The 18,646-nt window shown below is 37.0% G+C and overlaps 1 protein-coding gene across 6 annotated transcripts in view; it reads right to left on the reverse strand.

The window, feature by feature from the left end:
- The window catches only part of LOC307178258 (uncharacterized protein), a 1,492,981-nt gene that overhangs the window by 1,651 nt on the left and 1,472,684 nt on the right, over positions 1–18,646 (reverse strand). For all 6 annotated transcript variants that reach the window (XR_013825157.1, XR_013825158.1, XR_013825159.1 and 3 more), the window contains 2 exons: positions 14,749–14,865; positions 1,323–1,362 (listed from right to left, as the gene is read on the reverse strand). The gene's annotated coding sequence lies outside the window, so the exon portion shown is untranslated. The remainder of the gene's footprint in view (positions 1–1,322; positions 1,363–14,748; positions 14,866–18,646) is intronic.

Genomic DNA, 18,646 nt, shown 5'->3' on the forward strand with positions numbered 1-18,646 from the left:
GGATATATTTAATTTGGGGCATCAGTGGGAAAAGGCAGAAACTTTTAGAAGCTCATAAAAATGCAGAGCTCACATCTTAGGCCTTTCTGAAATCTCAGTACAGAAAAAGCCATTTATTTTTCATCAAATAATTACTGAGTACCCAGTGGTTTAAAAAAATATATACTAGACCACTGAGTAGTCCAATAAGTGAAACTTAAAACTTGAAAATAGCTGTTTATTTTCCTTAAAAGCAAGGTAATAGCTGTTCATTTTCTTTAAAAGCAAGATAAATGAATTTTTTAAAAAAATTGTACACATATTATCTATAATGAAGTACAATTAATATCATTTAATAGTCATTTAAGTTTTAATAGGTTACTTAACCTGTTAGTGACCCAGTATCATCATTTGTAAGACACAGATGATAAAGGTCATAATTCATAAGGTTGTAAGAATTAAAGGAGCTATTATATTTAAAAGTCATAAAACACTTTTTGGCATAGAGTAAATATGAAGAAACATAAATAATCTGTTTTTCTTATGAAGAGATGCACATTCAGATATATTACAATGGTTGTGGTAACCACAATCTCACTAATGTTCACATTCTCAATTATTCAGACTTGTCTCAAGGATGTAATTGGTGGTTGATAAAGGGAGAACACTGGTCTTACCTGGTGGAGATTTATTTTATTTTCTTATTCTGTTTGTCTTATGAAAAAAACAAAGATGCCTTTATTTGGCGTCTGCTTTTCATTTCTTACTTGTTGGTGGCCTGACCTCTTCTCTATACTTAGTTGTCTTCGGTCAAATTTATTTTCTTCTTCTTTCTCTACCTTTTCTTACTTTCCACAATACCAGAGTTTAGATGTCATCCCTTCAAAGTGGGTCTAAGTATTGTGACTGCACTTCATAAACTTTAAAGCACTGGTCAGATACTAATTTGTATTACTGCTTTCAGTCAATGAGAAAGTCCCTTGCCTTTTTGTCCCCCATCTAATACCACTTCCTGAGAGAGATGAGTGCTCTTAGAACGTTCAGCTTTTCTCAACTTGGTCTTTTATCTTCTGATTTTATGCCTTTCCAATATTGTGTGTAATTGGAAATCTGACCTTTATATACAGGAATCATTACAGTAGCTAAATAATGGAAAATAATAATACTTTACTTTCCATAGCATCTTATAAATATTAAATCAACTTTCACAGGCATTGTAAAACTGGACTGTGAGCTTGAGGCCAGAGACCATATTTTATTTATTTCTGCAATCTAACAACTTGCTTCCTCATATCTAGCCATTAGCAGGTGCTTAATAATGTTTAAAATGTAAATGTTCTTACCGTAAAGGCCCTGTGTGGGATGCTTGTAGAGTACCATCTCCTGTAGACAAATGAAAAATAAACTTATTAAAGCAAAGAGCACACAGAACTAGAATTTAGTTAGTATAATTCATTATTAAAAACTGTTTCTACTAAATTAGGGCTTGCAAAGCAAAGAAAAACAACAGGATGGTTAGGGCTTGCAAAACAAAGAAAAAGAAGAGGATGGTTTCTCATGGACATCCTCATGATGTCACTTTCAATGACAGGGTGTTACAATGAATATTATTGTAAAAGAATGATAAGGCTTTAAAATGGACTGATATAACCAATAGTGACATGAAGAAGTTTCTTGGATTGATAATTTTGATGGGACAAATAAGAAAGTCACACTGGAAAGAATATTGGTTGACTGATCCCTTACTTTAAACACCTATCATCTTTCCAAAGATTATGACAAGAAGAAGCATCAAATAAATAATGACATTTCTTCACTTTAATGATAACTTGGAAACTCCACTTCCTGCAGATAGAATTTCAAAAGTTAAACCTCTTTTGGATTATTTTCTACAAAATTTCAATTGCTCTATATACCCAAGTAAGAGCTATCATCAGTTGAGGAGGTAATGATAAAGTGGAGAGGACAACTCAGATTCAAAACCTATAATCCTGGAAAACTTACAAAATATGGAATTTTGGTCCGGACAGTTAGCAAAAGTGAAACTGGATCTATGCAACCTTGAAATTTACATGGGTGAAGGAAAGAAACTGCAAGAAACAATATTATTGGTCCTAATCTTGGTTCATGGCACCATATTTACAAAGACAATTGTTACAACGGTGTGACCACATCTGAAATATTGTTGGAAAATAAAACCAGAGTGTGTGGGACTATAAGAGAAAATCATGGTATACCAAACCTATTAAAGGAGAAATCTGAAAATCTATGGAGGGGAGAAATGACATTCTTATGGAAGGGAGAAGTGATTCTTCTTATATGGAAAGACAAGAAGCTAGTCTGAATGGTGACAACTATTCATGATGCCTCCATAGCATCTACAGGAACGGAAGACCAGAGGACTGGCCATCAGATGACTAAGCCTGCTTGTATATTAGAGTATAATAAATATATGAAAGGAGTTGATTGATCCGATCAATATCTGACAAACTTCAATATCCTCTGGAAAACTCAAAAATGGTATAAGAAAGTGGGTTTGTATTTGAGTAATTGTGGTTTATTCAATGCATTTGAATAATTTGAGACTGCTATATCAAAACCTCATGGTAACTATAAACTGAAAGTTTACAGTAGACACACACACAAAGAATAAGGAATCCAAACACACCAGTAAAGTTAGTCATCAAATCACGAAAGAAGGGAAAACCAAACAAGTCATGGAGATGATGTAGTATACAGCAATACTGATTATAGTTAATAATACTGTATTGTATATTTTTAAAAAAAGGGAAGACCTACAAAAACAAGTCCAAAACCATTAACAAAATGGCAATAAGAACATACATCTTGATAATTACCTTAAATGTAAATGGATTAAATGCTCCAACCAAAAGACACAGACTGGCTGAACGGATACATAAACAAGACCCATACATATGATGTCTACAAGAGACCCACTTCAGATCTAGGGACTCATACAGACTGAAAGTGAGGGGATGGAAAAAGGTATTCCATGCAAATGGAAATCAAAAGAAAGATGGAGTAGCAATTCTCATATCAGACAAAATAGACTTTAAAACAAAGACTATTACAAGAGACAAAGAAGGACACTACATAATGATAAAAGGATCAGTCCAAGAAGAAGATATAACAATTGTAAATATATAAGTACCCAACATAGGAGCACCTCAATATATAAGGCAAATACTAACAGCCATAAAGGGAGAAATAATAAGCGGCTTTAATACCCAACTTTCATCAATGGACAGATCATCCAGAGAGAAAATTAATAAGGAAACACAAGCCTTAAATGGCACATTAGACCAGATGGACTTAATATTTATAGAGCATTCCATCCAAAAATAGAAGAATACACGTCATTCTTCTCAAGTGCACACAGAACTTTCCCTGGGATTGATCACATGCTGGGCCACAAAGTGACCCTTGGTAAATTTAAGAAAATTGAAATCATAGCAAGCATCTTTTCTGACCACAACACTATAAGATTAGAAATCAACTACAAGAAAAATACTGCAAAAACACGTACACCTGGAGGATAAACAATATGCTACTAAACAACCAAGAGATCACTGAGGAGATCAAAGAGGAAATCAAAAAAATACCTAGAGACAAATGAAAATGAAAGCATGATGATCCAAAACCTGTGGGACAAAGGAAAAAAAGTTCTAAGATGGAAGTTTATAGCAATACTATCTCATCTCAGGAAACAAGAAAAATCCCAAATAAACAATCTAACTTTACACCTAAAGCAACCAGAGAAAGATGAACAAGCAAAACCCAAAATTAGAAGGAAAGAAATCATAAAGTTCAGAGTGGAAATGAATGAAATAGAGATGAAGAAAACAATAGAAATGATCAAGGAAACTAAAAGCTGGTTCTTTGAAAAGATAAAATTGATGTACCTTTAGCCAGAGTCACCAAGGAAAAACAGGAAGAGGGCTCAAATCAATAAAATTAGGAATGAAAAAGAAGTTACAATGGACACCACAGAAATACAAAGGATCATAAGAGCCTACTATAAGCAGCTATATGCCAATAAAATGGACAACCTAGAAGAAATGGAAAAATTCTCAGAAAGATACAATCTCCCAAAACTGAACCAGGAAGAAATAGAAAATATGAACAGATCACAAGTACTGAAATTGAAACTGTGATTGAAAAACTCCCATAAACAGAAGTCCAGGACCAGATGGCTTCACAGGTGAATTCTATTAAACATTTAGAGAAGAGTTAACACCTATCCTTTTGAAACAATTCCAAAACATTGTAGAGGAAGGAACACTCCCAAACTCACTCTATGAGGACACCATCACCCTGATACCAAAACAAGACAAAGATGCCACACACAAAAAAATTACAGGCCAATATCACTGATGAACATAAACACAAAAATTCTCAACAAAATATGGGCAATCCAAATTCAACAGTACATTAAAAGAATCATGCTCTGAGGAGCAAGATGGCGGAAGAGTAAGACGTGATCACCTTCCTGCCTACAAATACATCAGAAATATATCTACATGTGGAACAACTGGTACAGAACACCTACTGAACGCTGGCAGAACTCAGACCTCCCAAAAGGCAAGAAACTCCCCATGTACATGGGTAGGGCACAAGAAAAAAGAGACAAAAGAATAGGGATGGGACCTGTACCAGTGGGAGGGAGCTGTGAAGGAGGAGAGGTTTCCACACACTAGGAAGCCCCTTCATGGGTGGAGACTGTGGGTGGCGGAGGGGGGAAGCTTCAGAGACACGGAAGAGAGTGCAGGAACAGGGGTGCGGGGGGCAAAGCGGAGAGATTCCTGCACAGAGGATCAGGGCCGACCGGCACTCACCAGCCCGAGAGGCTTGTCTGCTCACCCACCGGGGCAGGCGGGGCTGCGAGCTGCGCCTCGGGCTTCGGTTGGATCCCAGGGAGAGGACTGTGGTTGGCGGCATGAACACAGCCTGAAGGGGCTATTGCACCACGGCTAGCCGGGAGGGAGTCCGGGAAAAAGTCTGGAGCTGCCGAAGAGGCAAGAGACTTTTTCTTGCCTCTTTGTCTCCTGGTACATGAGGAAAGGGGATTAAGAGCACCGCTTAAAGGAGCTCCAGAAACGGGCGTGGCTGAGGCAATCAGTGCGGACCCCAGAGACGGGCATGAGACGCTAAGGCTGCTGCTGCCGCCACCAAGAAGCCTGTGTGTAAGCATAGGTCACTCTCCATAACTCCCCTCCCAGGAGCCTGTGCAGCCAGGCACTGCCAGGGTCCTGTGATCCAGGGACAACTTCTCCTGGAGAACACACGGCACCCCTCAGGCTGATGCAACATTACGCCGGCCTCTGCTGCCTCAGGCTCACTGCGCATTCCATACCCGTCCCTCCTTCCGGCCTGAGTGAACCAGAGCCCCTGAATCAGCTGCTCCTTTAACCCCGTCCTGTCTGAGAGAACAGACGCCCTCCGGCGACCTACACGCAGAGGCAGGTCCAAATCCAAAGCTGAACCCCAGGAGCTGTGCGAACAAAGAAGAGAAAGGGAAATCTCTCCCAGCAGCCTCAGGAGCAGTGGATTAAATCTCCACAATCAACTTGATGAACCCTGCATCTGTGGAATACCTGAATAGACAACAGATCATCCCAAATTGAGGAGGTGAACTTTTGGGAGCAATGATATATATATATATATTATTTCCCTTTTTCTCTTTTTGTGAGTGTGTATGTGTATGCTTCTGTGTGTGATTTTGTCTGTATAGCTTTGCTTTTACCGTTTGCCCTAGGGTTCTGTGTCTTTTTTTTTTTTTTGGATAGTTTTTAGCACTTGTTATCATTGGTGGATTTGTTTTTTGGTTTGGTTGCTCTCTTCTTTCTTTCTTTGTTTTTTAATTTAAAAAACTTTTTAATAATTATTTTAATAACATTTTAATTTAATTTGATTAAATTTAATATTGTTTCTTTCTTTTTTTCCTCCACTTTATTCTGAGCAGTGTGGATGACAGGCTCTTGGTCCTCCAGCCAGGCCTCAGGGATGTGCCTCTGAGGTGGGAGAGCCAAGTTCAGGACACTGGTGCACAAGAGACCTACCATCTCCATGTAATATCAAACAGGGAAAATTTCCTAGAGATCTGCATCTCAATGCCAAGACCCAGCTCCACTGAACGATCAGCAAGCTCCAGTGCTGGACACCACATGCCAACAACTAGCAAGACAGGAACACAACCCCATCCATTAGCAGAGGGGCTGCCTAAAATCATAAAAAGGCCACAGACACCTGAAACACACAACCAGACGTGGACCTCCCCACCTGAAAGACAAGATCCAGCTTTATCCACCAGAACACAGGCACTAGTCTGCTTCACCAGGAAGCCTACACAACCCACTGAACCAAACTTAGGAACTGGGGACAGACAACAAAAACAAGGGAAACTACGAAGCTGCCACCTGCAAAAAGGAGACCCCAAACACAGTAAGTTAAGCAAAACGAGAAGACAGAGAAACTCACAGCAGATGAAGGAGCAAGGCAAAAACCCACCAGACGTAACAAATGAAGAGGAAATAGGCAGTCTACCTGAAAAAGAATTCAGAATAATGATAGTAAAGATGATCCAAAATCTTGGAAATAGAATGGAGAAAATACAACAAACGTTTAACAAGGACCTAGAAGAACTAAAGAGCAAACAAACAGTAATGAACAACAAAATAAATGAAATTAAAAATTCTCTAGAAGGTATCAATAGCAGAATAACTGAGGTAGAAGAATGTATAAGTGACCTGGAAGATAAAATAGTGGAAATAACTACTGCAGAGCAGAATAAAGAAAAAAGAATGAAAAGAATTGAGGACAGTCTCACAGACTGCTGGGACAATATTAAACACACCAACATTCGAATTATAGGGGTCCCAGAAGAAGAAGAGAGAAAGAAAGGGACTGAGAAAATATTTGAAGAGATTATAGGTGAAAACTTCCTTAATATGGGAAAGGAAATAGTTAATCAGTGCAGGAAGCACAGAGAGTCCCACACAGGATAAATTCAAGGAGAAACACGCCAAGACACATATTAATCAAACTGTCAAAAAATAAATACAAAGAAAACATATTAAAAGCAGGAAGGGAAAAACAACAAATAACAAACAAGGGAATCCCCATAAGGTTAACAGCTGATCTTTCAGCAGAAACTCTGCAAGCCAGAAGGGACTGGCAGGACATATTTACAGTGATGAAGGAGAAAACCCTACAACCAAGATTACTGTACCCAGCAAGGATCTCATTCTGATCTGATGGAGAAATTAAAACCTTTACAGACAAGAAAAAGCTGAGAGAATTCACCACCAAACCAGCTTTACGACAAATGCTAAAGGAACTTCTCTAGGCAGGAAACACAAGAGAAGGAAAAGACCTACAATAACAAACCCAAAACAATTAAGAAAACGGGAATAGGAACATACATATCGATAATTACCTTAAATGTAAATGGATTAAATGCTCCAACCAAAAACAAAGACTGGCTGAATGGATACATAAACAAGACCCGTATATATGCTGTCTACAAGAGACCCACTTCAGTCCTAGGGACACAAAAAAATTGAAAGTGAGGGGATGGAAAAAAATATTCCATGCAAATAGAAATCAAAAGAAAGCTGGAGTAGCAATTCTCATATCAGACAAAATAGACTTTAAAACAAAGACTATTACCAGAGACAAAGAAGGACACTACATAATGATCAAGGGATCAGTCCAAGGAGAAGATATAACAATTGTAAATATTTATGCACTCAACATAGGAGCACCTCAATACATAAGGCAAATACTAACAGCCATAAAAGGGGAAATTGACAGTAGCACAATCATAGTAGGGGACTTTAACACCCCACTTTCACCAATGGACAGATAATCCAAAATGAACATAAATAAGGAAACACAAGCTTTAAATGATACATTAAACAAAATGGACTTAATTGATATTTATAGGACATTCCATCCAAAAACAACAGAATACACATTCTTCTCAAGTGCTCATGGAACATTCTCTGGGAGAGATCACATCTTGGGTCACAAATCAAGCCTTGGTAAATTTAAGAAAACTGATATCGTATCAAGTATCTTTTCCGACCACAACACTATGAGACTAGGTATCAATTACAAGAAAAAATCTGTAAAACGTAAAAACACATGGAGGCTAAACAATACACTACTTAATAAACAAAAGATCACTGAAGACATCAAAGAGGAAATCAAAAAATTCCTAGAAACAAATGACAATGAAAACACGACGATGCACAACCTATGGGATGTAGCAAAAGCAGTTCTGCAAGGGAAGTTTATATCAATACAATGCTATGTTAAGAAACAAGAAACATCTCAAATAAACAACCTAACATTACACCTAAAGCAATCAGAGAAAGAACAACAAAAAAATCCCAAAGTTAGCAGAAGGAAGGAAATCATAAAGATCAGATCAGAAATAAATGAAAAAGGAATGAAGGCAACAATAGCAAAGATCAATAAAACTAAAAGCTGGTTCTTTGAGAAGATAAACAAAATTGATAAACCATTAGCCAGACTCATCAAGAAAAAAAGGGATAAACTCAAATCAACAGAATTAGAAGTAACAATTGACACTGAAGAAATACAAAGGATCGTGAGAGATTACTAAAAGCAACTCTATGCCAACAAAATGCACAACCTGGAAGAAATGGACAAATTCTTAGAAATGCACAACCTTCTGAGACAGAACCAGGAAGAAAGAGAAAATATGAACAGACCAATCACAAGCACTGAAATTGACACTGTGATTAAAGATCTTCCAACAAACAAAAGCCCAGGAGCAGATGGCTTCACAGGCAAATTCTATCAAACATTTAGAAGAGCTAATACCTATCCTTCTCAAAGTGTTCGAAAATATAGCAGAGGGAGGAACAGTCCCAAACTCATTCTACAAGGCCACCATAACCCTGATAACAAAACCAGACAAAGATGTCACAAAGAAAGAAAAGTACAGGCCAATATCACTGATGAACATAGATGCAAATATTCTCAACAAAATACTAGCAAACAGAATCCAAAAGCACATTAAAAGCAAGTGGGTTTATCCCAGGAATGTAAGGATTTTTCAATATACACAAATCAATCAATTTGGTACAGCATATTAACAAATTGAAGGAGAAAAACCATATTATCATCTCAATAGAGGCAGAGAAAGCTTTCGACAAAATTCAACACCCAGTTATGATAGAAACCCACAAGTAACTGGACCTAGAGGGAACTTACCTCAACATAATAAAGGCCATACATGACAAACCCACAGCCAACATCGTCCTCAATGGTGAAAAACTGAAAACATTTTCACTAAGATCAGGAACAAGACAAGGTTGTCCACTCTCACCCCTATTATTCAACATAGTTTTGGAAGTTTTAGTCACAGAAATCAGAGAAGAAAAAGAAATAAAAAGAATCCAAATTAGAAAAGAAGAAGTAAAGCTGTCACCCTTTGCAGATGACATGATTCTATTCATAGAGAATCCTAAAGATGCTACCAGAAAACTACTAGAACTAATCAATGAATTTGGTAAAGTTTCAGGATACGGAATTAATGCACAGAAATATCTTGCATTCCTATACACTAATGATGAAAAATCTGAAAGTGAAATTAAGAAAACACTCCCATTTACCACTGCAACAAAAAGAATAAAATATCTAGGAATAAACCTACCTAAGGAGACAAAAGACCTGTTTGCAGAAAACTATAAGACACTGATGAAAGAAATTAAAGATGATACAAATAGATGGAGAGATATACCATGTTCTTGAATTGGAAGAATGAACATTGTGAAAATGACTCTACTACCCAATGCAATCTACAGATTCAATGCAATCCCTATCAAATTAGCACTGGCATTTTCCACAGAACTAGAACAAAAAATTGCACCATCTGTATGGAAACACAAAAGACCCCGAATAGCCAAAGCAATCTTGAGAAAGAAAAGTGGAGCTGGAGGAATCAGGCTCCCTGACTTCAGACTGTACTACAAAGCTACAGTAATCAAGACAGTATGGTAGTGGCACAAAAACAGAAATATAGATCAATGGAACAGGATAGAAAGCCCAGAGATAAAGCCACGCAATATGGTCACCTTATCTTTGATAAAGGAGGCAAGAAGATAGAGTGGAGAAAAGGCAGCCTCTTCAATAAGTGTTGCTGGGAAAACTGGACAGCCACATTTAAAAGAATGAAATTAAAACACTCGCTAACATATACAGAAATAAACTCAAAATGGATTAAAGACCTAAATGTAAGGCCAGACACTATCGAACTCTTAGAGGAAAACACAGGCAGAACACTCTATGACATAAATCACAGCAAGTTCCTTTTTGACCCACCTCCTAGAGAAATGGAAACAAAAACAAAAATAAACAAATGGGACCTAATGAAACTTCAAAGCTTTTGCACAGCAAAGGGAACCATAAACAAGATGAAAAGACAACCCTCAGATGGGAGAAAATATTTGCAAATGAAGCAACTGACAAAGGATTAATCTCCAAAATATACAGGCAGCTCATAGAGCTGAATATCAAAAAAACAAACAACCCAATCCAAAAATGGGCAGAAGACCTAAATAGCCATTTCTCCCAAGAAGATATACAGATTGCCAACAAACACATGAAAGAATGCTCAACATCATTAATCATTAGAGAAATGCAAATCAAAACTACAATGAGAGATCATCTCACACCGGTCAGAATGGCCATCATCAAAAAACCTACAAACAATAAATGCTGGAGAGGGTGTGGAGAAAAGGGAACCCTCTTGCACTGTTGGTGGGAATGTAAATTGATACAGCCACTATGGAGAACAGTATGGAGGTTCCTTAAAAAACTACAAATAGAACTACCATATGACCCAGCAATCCCACTACTGGGCATATACCCTGAGAAAAGTATAATTCAAAAAGAGTCATGTACCAAAATGTTCATTGCAGCTCTATTTACCATAGCCAGGACATGGAAGCAATCTAAATGCCCATCAACAGATGAATAGATAAAGAAGATGTGGCACATATATACAATGGAATATTAGCCATAAATGGAAATGAAATTGAGTTATTTGTAGTGAGGTGGATGGACCTAGAGTCTATCATACAGAGTGAAGTAAGTCAGAAAGAGAAAAAGAAATACAGTGTGCTAACACATATATATGGAATCTAAAAAAAAAAAAAGGTCATGAAGAACCTAGGGGTAAGATGGGAATAAAGACATAGACCTACTAGAAAATGGACTTGTTGTTCTGGGGAGGGGGAAGGGTAAGCTGGGATAAAGTGAGAGAGTGGCATGGACATTTATACACTACTGAATGTAAAATAGATAGCTAGCGAGAAGAAGCCTTATACCACAGGGAGATCAGCTTGGTGCTTTGTGACCACCTAGAGGGGTGGGATGGGGGGGTGGGAGGGAGGGAGATGCAAGAGGAAAGAGATATGTGGACATATGTATATGTGTAACTGATTCACTTTGTTATAAAGCAGAAACTAACACTCCATTGTAATGCAATTATACCCCAATAAAGATGTAAAAAAAAAAAAAAAGAATCATGCTCCATGATCAAATGGGATTTTTCCCGGGATGAAAGGATTTTTCAGTATCCCCAAATCAATCAATGTGATACACCATGTTAAGATTGAAGAATAAATACCATATGATCTTCTCAATAGATGTATAAAAAGCTTTTGACAAAAATTCAACACCCATTTATGATGAATATTCTCTAGAAAGTGGGCATAGAGGGAACATACCTCAACACAATAAAGGCCATATATGACAAACCTACAGCCAACATCATATTCACGTTGAAAATCTGAAAGCATTTCTTCTAAGATCAGGAACAAGACAAGGTTGTCTACTCTCAGCACTATTATTTAACATAGTTTTGGAATTCCTAGCTATGGCAATCAGAGAAGAAAAAGAAATAAAAGGAATCCAAATTGGAAAAGAAGTAAAACTGTCACTATTTGCAGATGGCATGATACTATATATAGAAAATCCTAATGACACTACAAGAAAACTACTAGAGCTCATCAACTAATTTGGTAGAGTTGCAGGATTAAAAATTAATACACAAAAATCTGTTGCATTTCTATACATTTCTATACAATGAAAGATCAGAAACAGAAATTAAAGAAACAATCCAAAGCATCAGAAAGAATAAAATACCTAGGAATAAACCTACCTAAGGAGGCTAAAAGACCTGTAGTCTGTAAACTCTAAGATGCTGATGAAAGAAATAGATGATGACAGAAGCAGATGGAAAGATGCACCATGTTCTTGGATTGGAAGAATCAACGTTGCAAAAGCGACTGTACTATCCAAGGCAATCTACATATTCAATGAAATCCCTATCAAATTACCAATGGCATTTTTCACAGAAATAGAACAAAAATTTTACAATTTGTATGGAGACACAAAAGACCCCGAATAGCCAAAGCATTTTGCGAAAGAGGAACAGAGCTGGAGGTATTATGCTCCCTTGCTTCAGACTATTCTACAATGCTACAGTTATCAAAACAGTATGAAATGGGAAGAAAAACAGACACACAGAGCAATAGAACAGAATAGAGAGTCCTGAGATAAACCTACACACTTACAGTCAATTAGTCTACAATAAAGGATGCAAGAATACACAATAGAGAAAAGACAGTCTTTTCAATAAGTGGTGCTGGGAAAACTGGAGGGGTATATGTAAAAGAAGGAAATTAGAACATTTTCTCACACCATATACAAAAATAAACTCAAAATGGTTAAAGATCTAGGGCTTCCCTGGTGGCGCAGTGGTTGGGAGTCCGTCTGCCTATGCAGCGGACACGGGTTCGTGCCCCGGTCCGGGAAGATCCCACATGCCGCGGAGCGGCTGGGCCCATGAGCCATGGCTGCTGGGCCTGCACGTCCGGAGCCTGTGCTTTGCAATGGGAGAGGCCACAACAGTGAGGCCCGCGTACCGCAAAAAAAAAAAAAAGGTTAAAGGTCTAAACGTAAGTCTTTTAACTATGAAACTCCTAGAAAAAACATAGGCAGAACACACTCTTTGACATAAATCGCAGCAATATCTTTTTTGATCCATTTCCTAGAGTAATGGAAATAAAAACAAAAATAAACTAATGGGACCTAATGAAACTCAAAAGCTTTTGCACAGCAAAGGAAACCATAAACAAAATGAAGAGACAGCACATAGAATGGGGGAAAAATTTGCAAATGATATGACCAAAAAGTAATCTCCAAAATTTACAATGAGCTCATGAAGCTCACTAAAAAAAAAAAAAATGGGCAGAAGACCTAAATAGGCATTTCTCTGAAGAAGACATACAGATGGCCAATAGGCACATGAAAAGGTGTTCAACATCGCTAATTATTAAAGAAATGCAAATCAAAACTACAATGAGATATCACCTCATACCAGTCAGAATGGCCATCATCAAAAAGTCTACAAACAGTAAGTGCTCTAGAGAGTGTGGAGAAAAGGGACCCTCCTACACTGTTGCTGAAATGTAAATTGGTACAGTCACTATGGAGAACAGTATGGATTTTCCTTAAAATCCTGAAAATAGAGCTACCATATGATTCAGCAATCCCACTCCTGGGCATGTTTCTGGAGAAAAACATGGTTCAAAAGGATACATGCACCGCAGTGTTCATTGCAACACTGTTTACAATAGCCAGGACATGGAAGCAACCTAAATATCCATCTAACAGATGGATAAGGAAGATGTGGTACATGTATACAATGGAATATACTCAGCCATAAAAAAGAATGAAATAATACCATTTGCAGCAACAAGTATGCAACTAGAGATCATCATACTAAGTGAAGTAAGTCAGACAGAAGTGCAAATATATGATATCGCTTATATGTAGAATCCACAAAAAATGATACACATGAACTTATTTAGGAAACAGACTCACAGACTTAAAAAACAATCTCATGGTTACCAAAGGGGAAAGGTGGGGGGGGGATACATTGGCAGTTTGGAATTGACATATACACACTACTATATTTAAAATAGATACCCAACAAGGACCTACTGTATAGCACAGGGAACTCTGCTCAATATTCTCTAATAACCAAAGTGAGAAAAGAGTTTTAATAACTATATATATATATATATATATATATATATACATATATATGTATGTAATTGAATCACTTTGCTGTACACCTGACACTAACACAACATTGTAAATCAACTATAGTCCAATATAAAATAAAAATTTTTTAAAAGGCAGTTACATTTGAGTTTAGGCTTTAAGAACCAGACATCACCCTTATCTGCAAATAAAATAATATTTCTGTGTCCCCTGTTCCCCCATGAAAGTAACAGAAAATTTCCATGAAAATGGAAAACAAAACGATTTACTGTGTTGAGTTGGAAAAAAGTGTCAGAGTAATCCCTACCTCCTTCTCCATCTTTGAATCTGCATAACTTTATATCAGCTACATTTACTGAGAACTTATACATGCCAAGCATGATATCATATCCTAGGGATAAAGAGCTCAATAAGATGTGACACCAATATGCAAGAACCTTACAGTAAACTGAGGAAGACAGACAATACTGAGTATCTATTTTGGAATACTTTTAAGCTAATAAAATTAGAAAAAATAATAGAGATTTAGTGCATATTTTAAATTTGACAAGTCAGCAAAATGTGTCCTCAGACAAATCTTTGGAGAGTTGAATGGAGAACATTTTCCTCATCAGCACATTATTTTCTCTTTAGAATACTCACCGTGATGTCTAAGCGAAACTTGTCAAGGATCCACTTCTTAGGGTGAAACAGCATAAGGAAGAGAAGGGAAAAATATCAGGGAGCAGTGAGTTCTTTCAGGGACGAAAATTTGAAATCCTGGTGGGGAAACCAAAGGAGGGCAATAATGATTAATTGTTAACTCCAAATAGAAAGTCATATCCATAGATTTAAAAAAAATTCATTAATTACTGTAATACAAAGCAGCAAAAGCACAGGTACTTAATTAATATTCACTGAACAAATGAATATGTAAATTTTGTGGCTGGAGGAGTAAAGCAATAAAATCCCCCTATCAACCTGTTGAGGATAACAGACATTTCTGCATTTAAGGATTCTTCAACTTTAATCAATAAATTGGACTTTCTGAAGAAAAAAAAATTGAGATGATTACTAAATTAAACATGAATGAAAGCTGGCTTTAGAAACATTGGATATATGGAGTAATTTTGTTGTTGCTTGTTTGTTTCCCCTGGCCATTGGTATTGATTTATACAATGATAAAAACATGTATGCAAACTCATAAATATGTGTGGTAGACTAATTCCCCACCCCACCTCTCAAGATGTTGTAATCCTAATCTCAGAAACCTGTGACTGTTACTTTTCATTGCAAAAGCTCTTTGCAGATACGATTTAGCTTAAGAACCTGAGATGGGGGAACTATAAGCTAATATGCTTTAAGCCACCACATTTGTGGCAATTTGGTACAGTAACAATAAAAAAATACAGTTGACCAACATTTCAACATTGTAAACTTTATATGCAGGCATGGGTATCCTGTATCTTTTGAAAATAAAAATATCTGATAACCTCCAACCTTCTACCTGTATACCTGCATGGAAACAATTGACTGGCGTAGAGTCCTTTTCAGCAGGTGCATGAGCACTAAAACCATCAGTTACCCTCTTTAAAAATTATTCCCAGCAGCCCCACATATTAATGTAACCTGTATGGTCCCTGTGGAATTTGAGTCATAATCCCATTAGGCCATTATTAGACACTTAAGGGTATGAATAGGGTAACTTACTTACAACCCTATGAAAACATGAGGAATAAAATCAGCATCAAGAGTAAGAGATGCTAGCGGAGGAGGCAAAAGTATCTGAGATGTTCTACAAGGTCATTTTGTTCTGTTTGCCAAGATATTTTCCATAATTTCTACCAACCAACTGATACTTGACTCTCATACACCCATCTCCTTTGTACAAAAAAGTGTAATCATTTGTTGAATACACCATGCCATTTCCTCCCTTATTGTCTTTGAATGTGCTTTTTCCCCCATATGGGATGTTCTTTCCTTTTAGTCTTGTCAGACTTCATTCAAAACCAAAATGAAGATTCAGTGCTGTGCATAGTTTTTGGGAAGCAGCAGCATGCTCTTGAGTCCCAACCTCAGTTGTTCTTCTTTCCTCACTTATCAATGGGTCCAGGTTTCATAAGATAGGATCAAATAAAATGCATGTATTCTAATAATGACCTTATTGATCATTATATTCAACATGCATGCCTTGATTTATTTATTCATAAATATTAAGCACCTTATATATGCTAGACATTGTATACGGCACTAGTCACATAATCTTGAAAAAATACAGATCATTCTATCCTAGAGCTTAGGGCCAGAATTCAATGATGATGTAAAGCTCATTTTCCATCTTTATAACCACAGTGCTAACACAGTGGCTGAGATATTAAGGTATCTGATAAATATTTGAAGGAAGGAAAGAAGAGAAAAGAGTGAGAGAATGGGAGAAGAAAAGGGAAAGAGAGGAACGAAGAATGAGAAATAGGGAGAGATGAGAAAGAAATAGGAGAGGGAAGAAGAGGCAGAGAAAGAACGGGTAATGTTCCCTGAATACCAAGTTCTCCCAACCAAAATTTGGGCTGGACCTAGCCCTGAAAAAGAAAAATAAGCAAGTTTCTATAGAATATGTATAGCTGCCATCTTGACAAAAATTCATTTTTATTTCATGTAGAATATCAAAGAGTGATGCCATGTTTCACAAACTTTCCCACTGAATTATTCTAATAGCAAAGAGGAGTGAGGGAGAACCTCCAGAGTCTCTCAACCCACTAGAAGAGAGGAATTTCTTTTAAGTCTCTGGATTTATTTGAAAAATTCATGTAAATTTTATATTCTACTCATAATATAGCCACTTTAGTTTAAATATAAAAAAACATTAGTTTTCTCTAAAACCTGCTAGTAAAATTTATGCCCTAGGAAATTGCATCCATAGTTACTGTGTGGCTGCTTATCCCACCCAACACACCACCACCTACTTGGCAGTAATGGGCATATACCAGCTTGCAAGGCAATGGACTGGGGAATCATCTGGGTCAGGTGGTCTCTGAAAATGTCCACAATGACTATCACTGGAAACAGTGAATGGGACTTTTTGCCACTAACCGTATAGCAGGGAGAGATGTCCACACAAAGAATCATCTGCTCTTACTTTATATACTTGGAGTCCTTTAAGTATTTTAAAACAGCAATTACTATTTAAGAAGCTCCATTTTAGCTGTTTCTAAATCAGTTAATAATATGTATTTTCCTTTTAATATCCTTCTGAGGAGACTAAAGTGCCTCTCACATTATTTCATTAATCTGCACAACATTTCCCTTTCAAAGATGGACTTTTTCATCACTTAAAGTACCTTATTTTATACCAAGTTAATATCTAATATCAAACGTTTCTCTGGCTTAAATAATAGCAATTTATAATTGGATGGCAGTTAGAATTTGAGCTTTAAATCTAGAGAATATTTTGCTATTAAGTTAATACAATAAAATGGTTGGAACTGTAAGAATTTTTAAACTTGTGGGTATATTTTTATTTTTATTTTTATTTTTTTTCGGTACGCGGGCCTCTCACTGTTGTGGCCTCTCCCGTTGCGGAGCACAGGCTCCGGACGCGCAGGCTCAGTGGCCATGGCCCATGGGCCCAGCCGCTCCGCAGCATGTGGGATCTTCCCGGCCTGGGGCACGAACCCTTGTCCCCTGCATCGGCAGGCAGACTCCCAACCATTGCGCCACCAGGGAAGCCCAACTTGTGGGTATATTATATCTATATTTATGTGTCTATTTTTTTAATTCATAGAAATATTTATAGTAGCAGATTTCTCACTTATTAGGAATGACCAGTTCTGGATGTAATAGTTTAAATAGATATTACTAAGTATGTTGGCATGTATAAATGTAAATGATGCTGCTTCAATTGGACTATGTAAAAAGACATGTATATTTTGCACAACTGAATGTCTCACATACCTGAGGGCCAATTACAAAACTCTCCTTTTTCTGTGTTTAGTAGAAAGTTTTATAAAATATTTGATAATTCTTTTCCAAAGGACACTGGAACCACTCATTCCCATTATTCAGATAATTCAGCCTGGAAATTGCTCTCTTTCTGTCAGGATCAGAGGATAGTTTATAAAGCCACCCCACAGAAAGAAGGTATTGGTAGTAGGCATTTTCCAGTATGTGAAGTGGAATAGAGCATGTCCCTGACCTGCCAAAATTGCTTGAACATGTTGTAAAGCGAAAAAGGACTATACATTTAAAATAACAGAACTATTATGGCATTTTTTAAAACTTTAAAATAGGTGCAGAGGGTTATCAGCATCTCTGTCTGAAATTAATATAATTATCAGCTTTTACTTTAACAAGTGTTCAGTCCAACATGAATCAATTTACACAAATATTATTAAACTCCTACTTTTTTATGGACTGATGATACAACAGTGATAAAAACACACAAAGCATTCTTTTTTATGGTGCTTACCGTCTAGTTGGTGAGATATAAATCAGAAATTATCTGATATTTATTTAGCAGGACTGTTTATTGTCAAAGCGCTATGAGGGAAAATGAAGCAGGGGG

Source organism: Stenella coeruleoalba, assembly GCF_951394435.1.
Source record: "Stenella coeruleoalba genome assembly, chromosome: 20".
Lineage (NCBI taxonomy): Eukaryota > Metazoa > Chordata > Mammalia > Artiodactyla > Delphinidae > Stenella > Stenella coeruleoalba.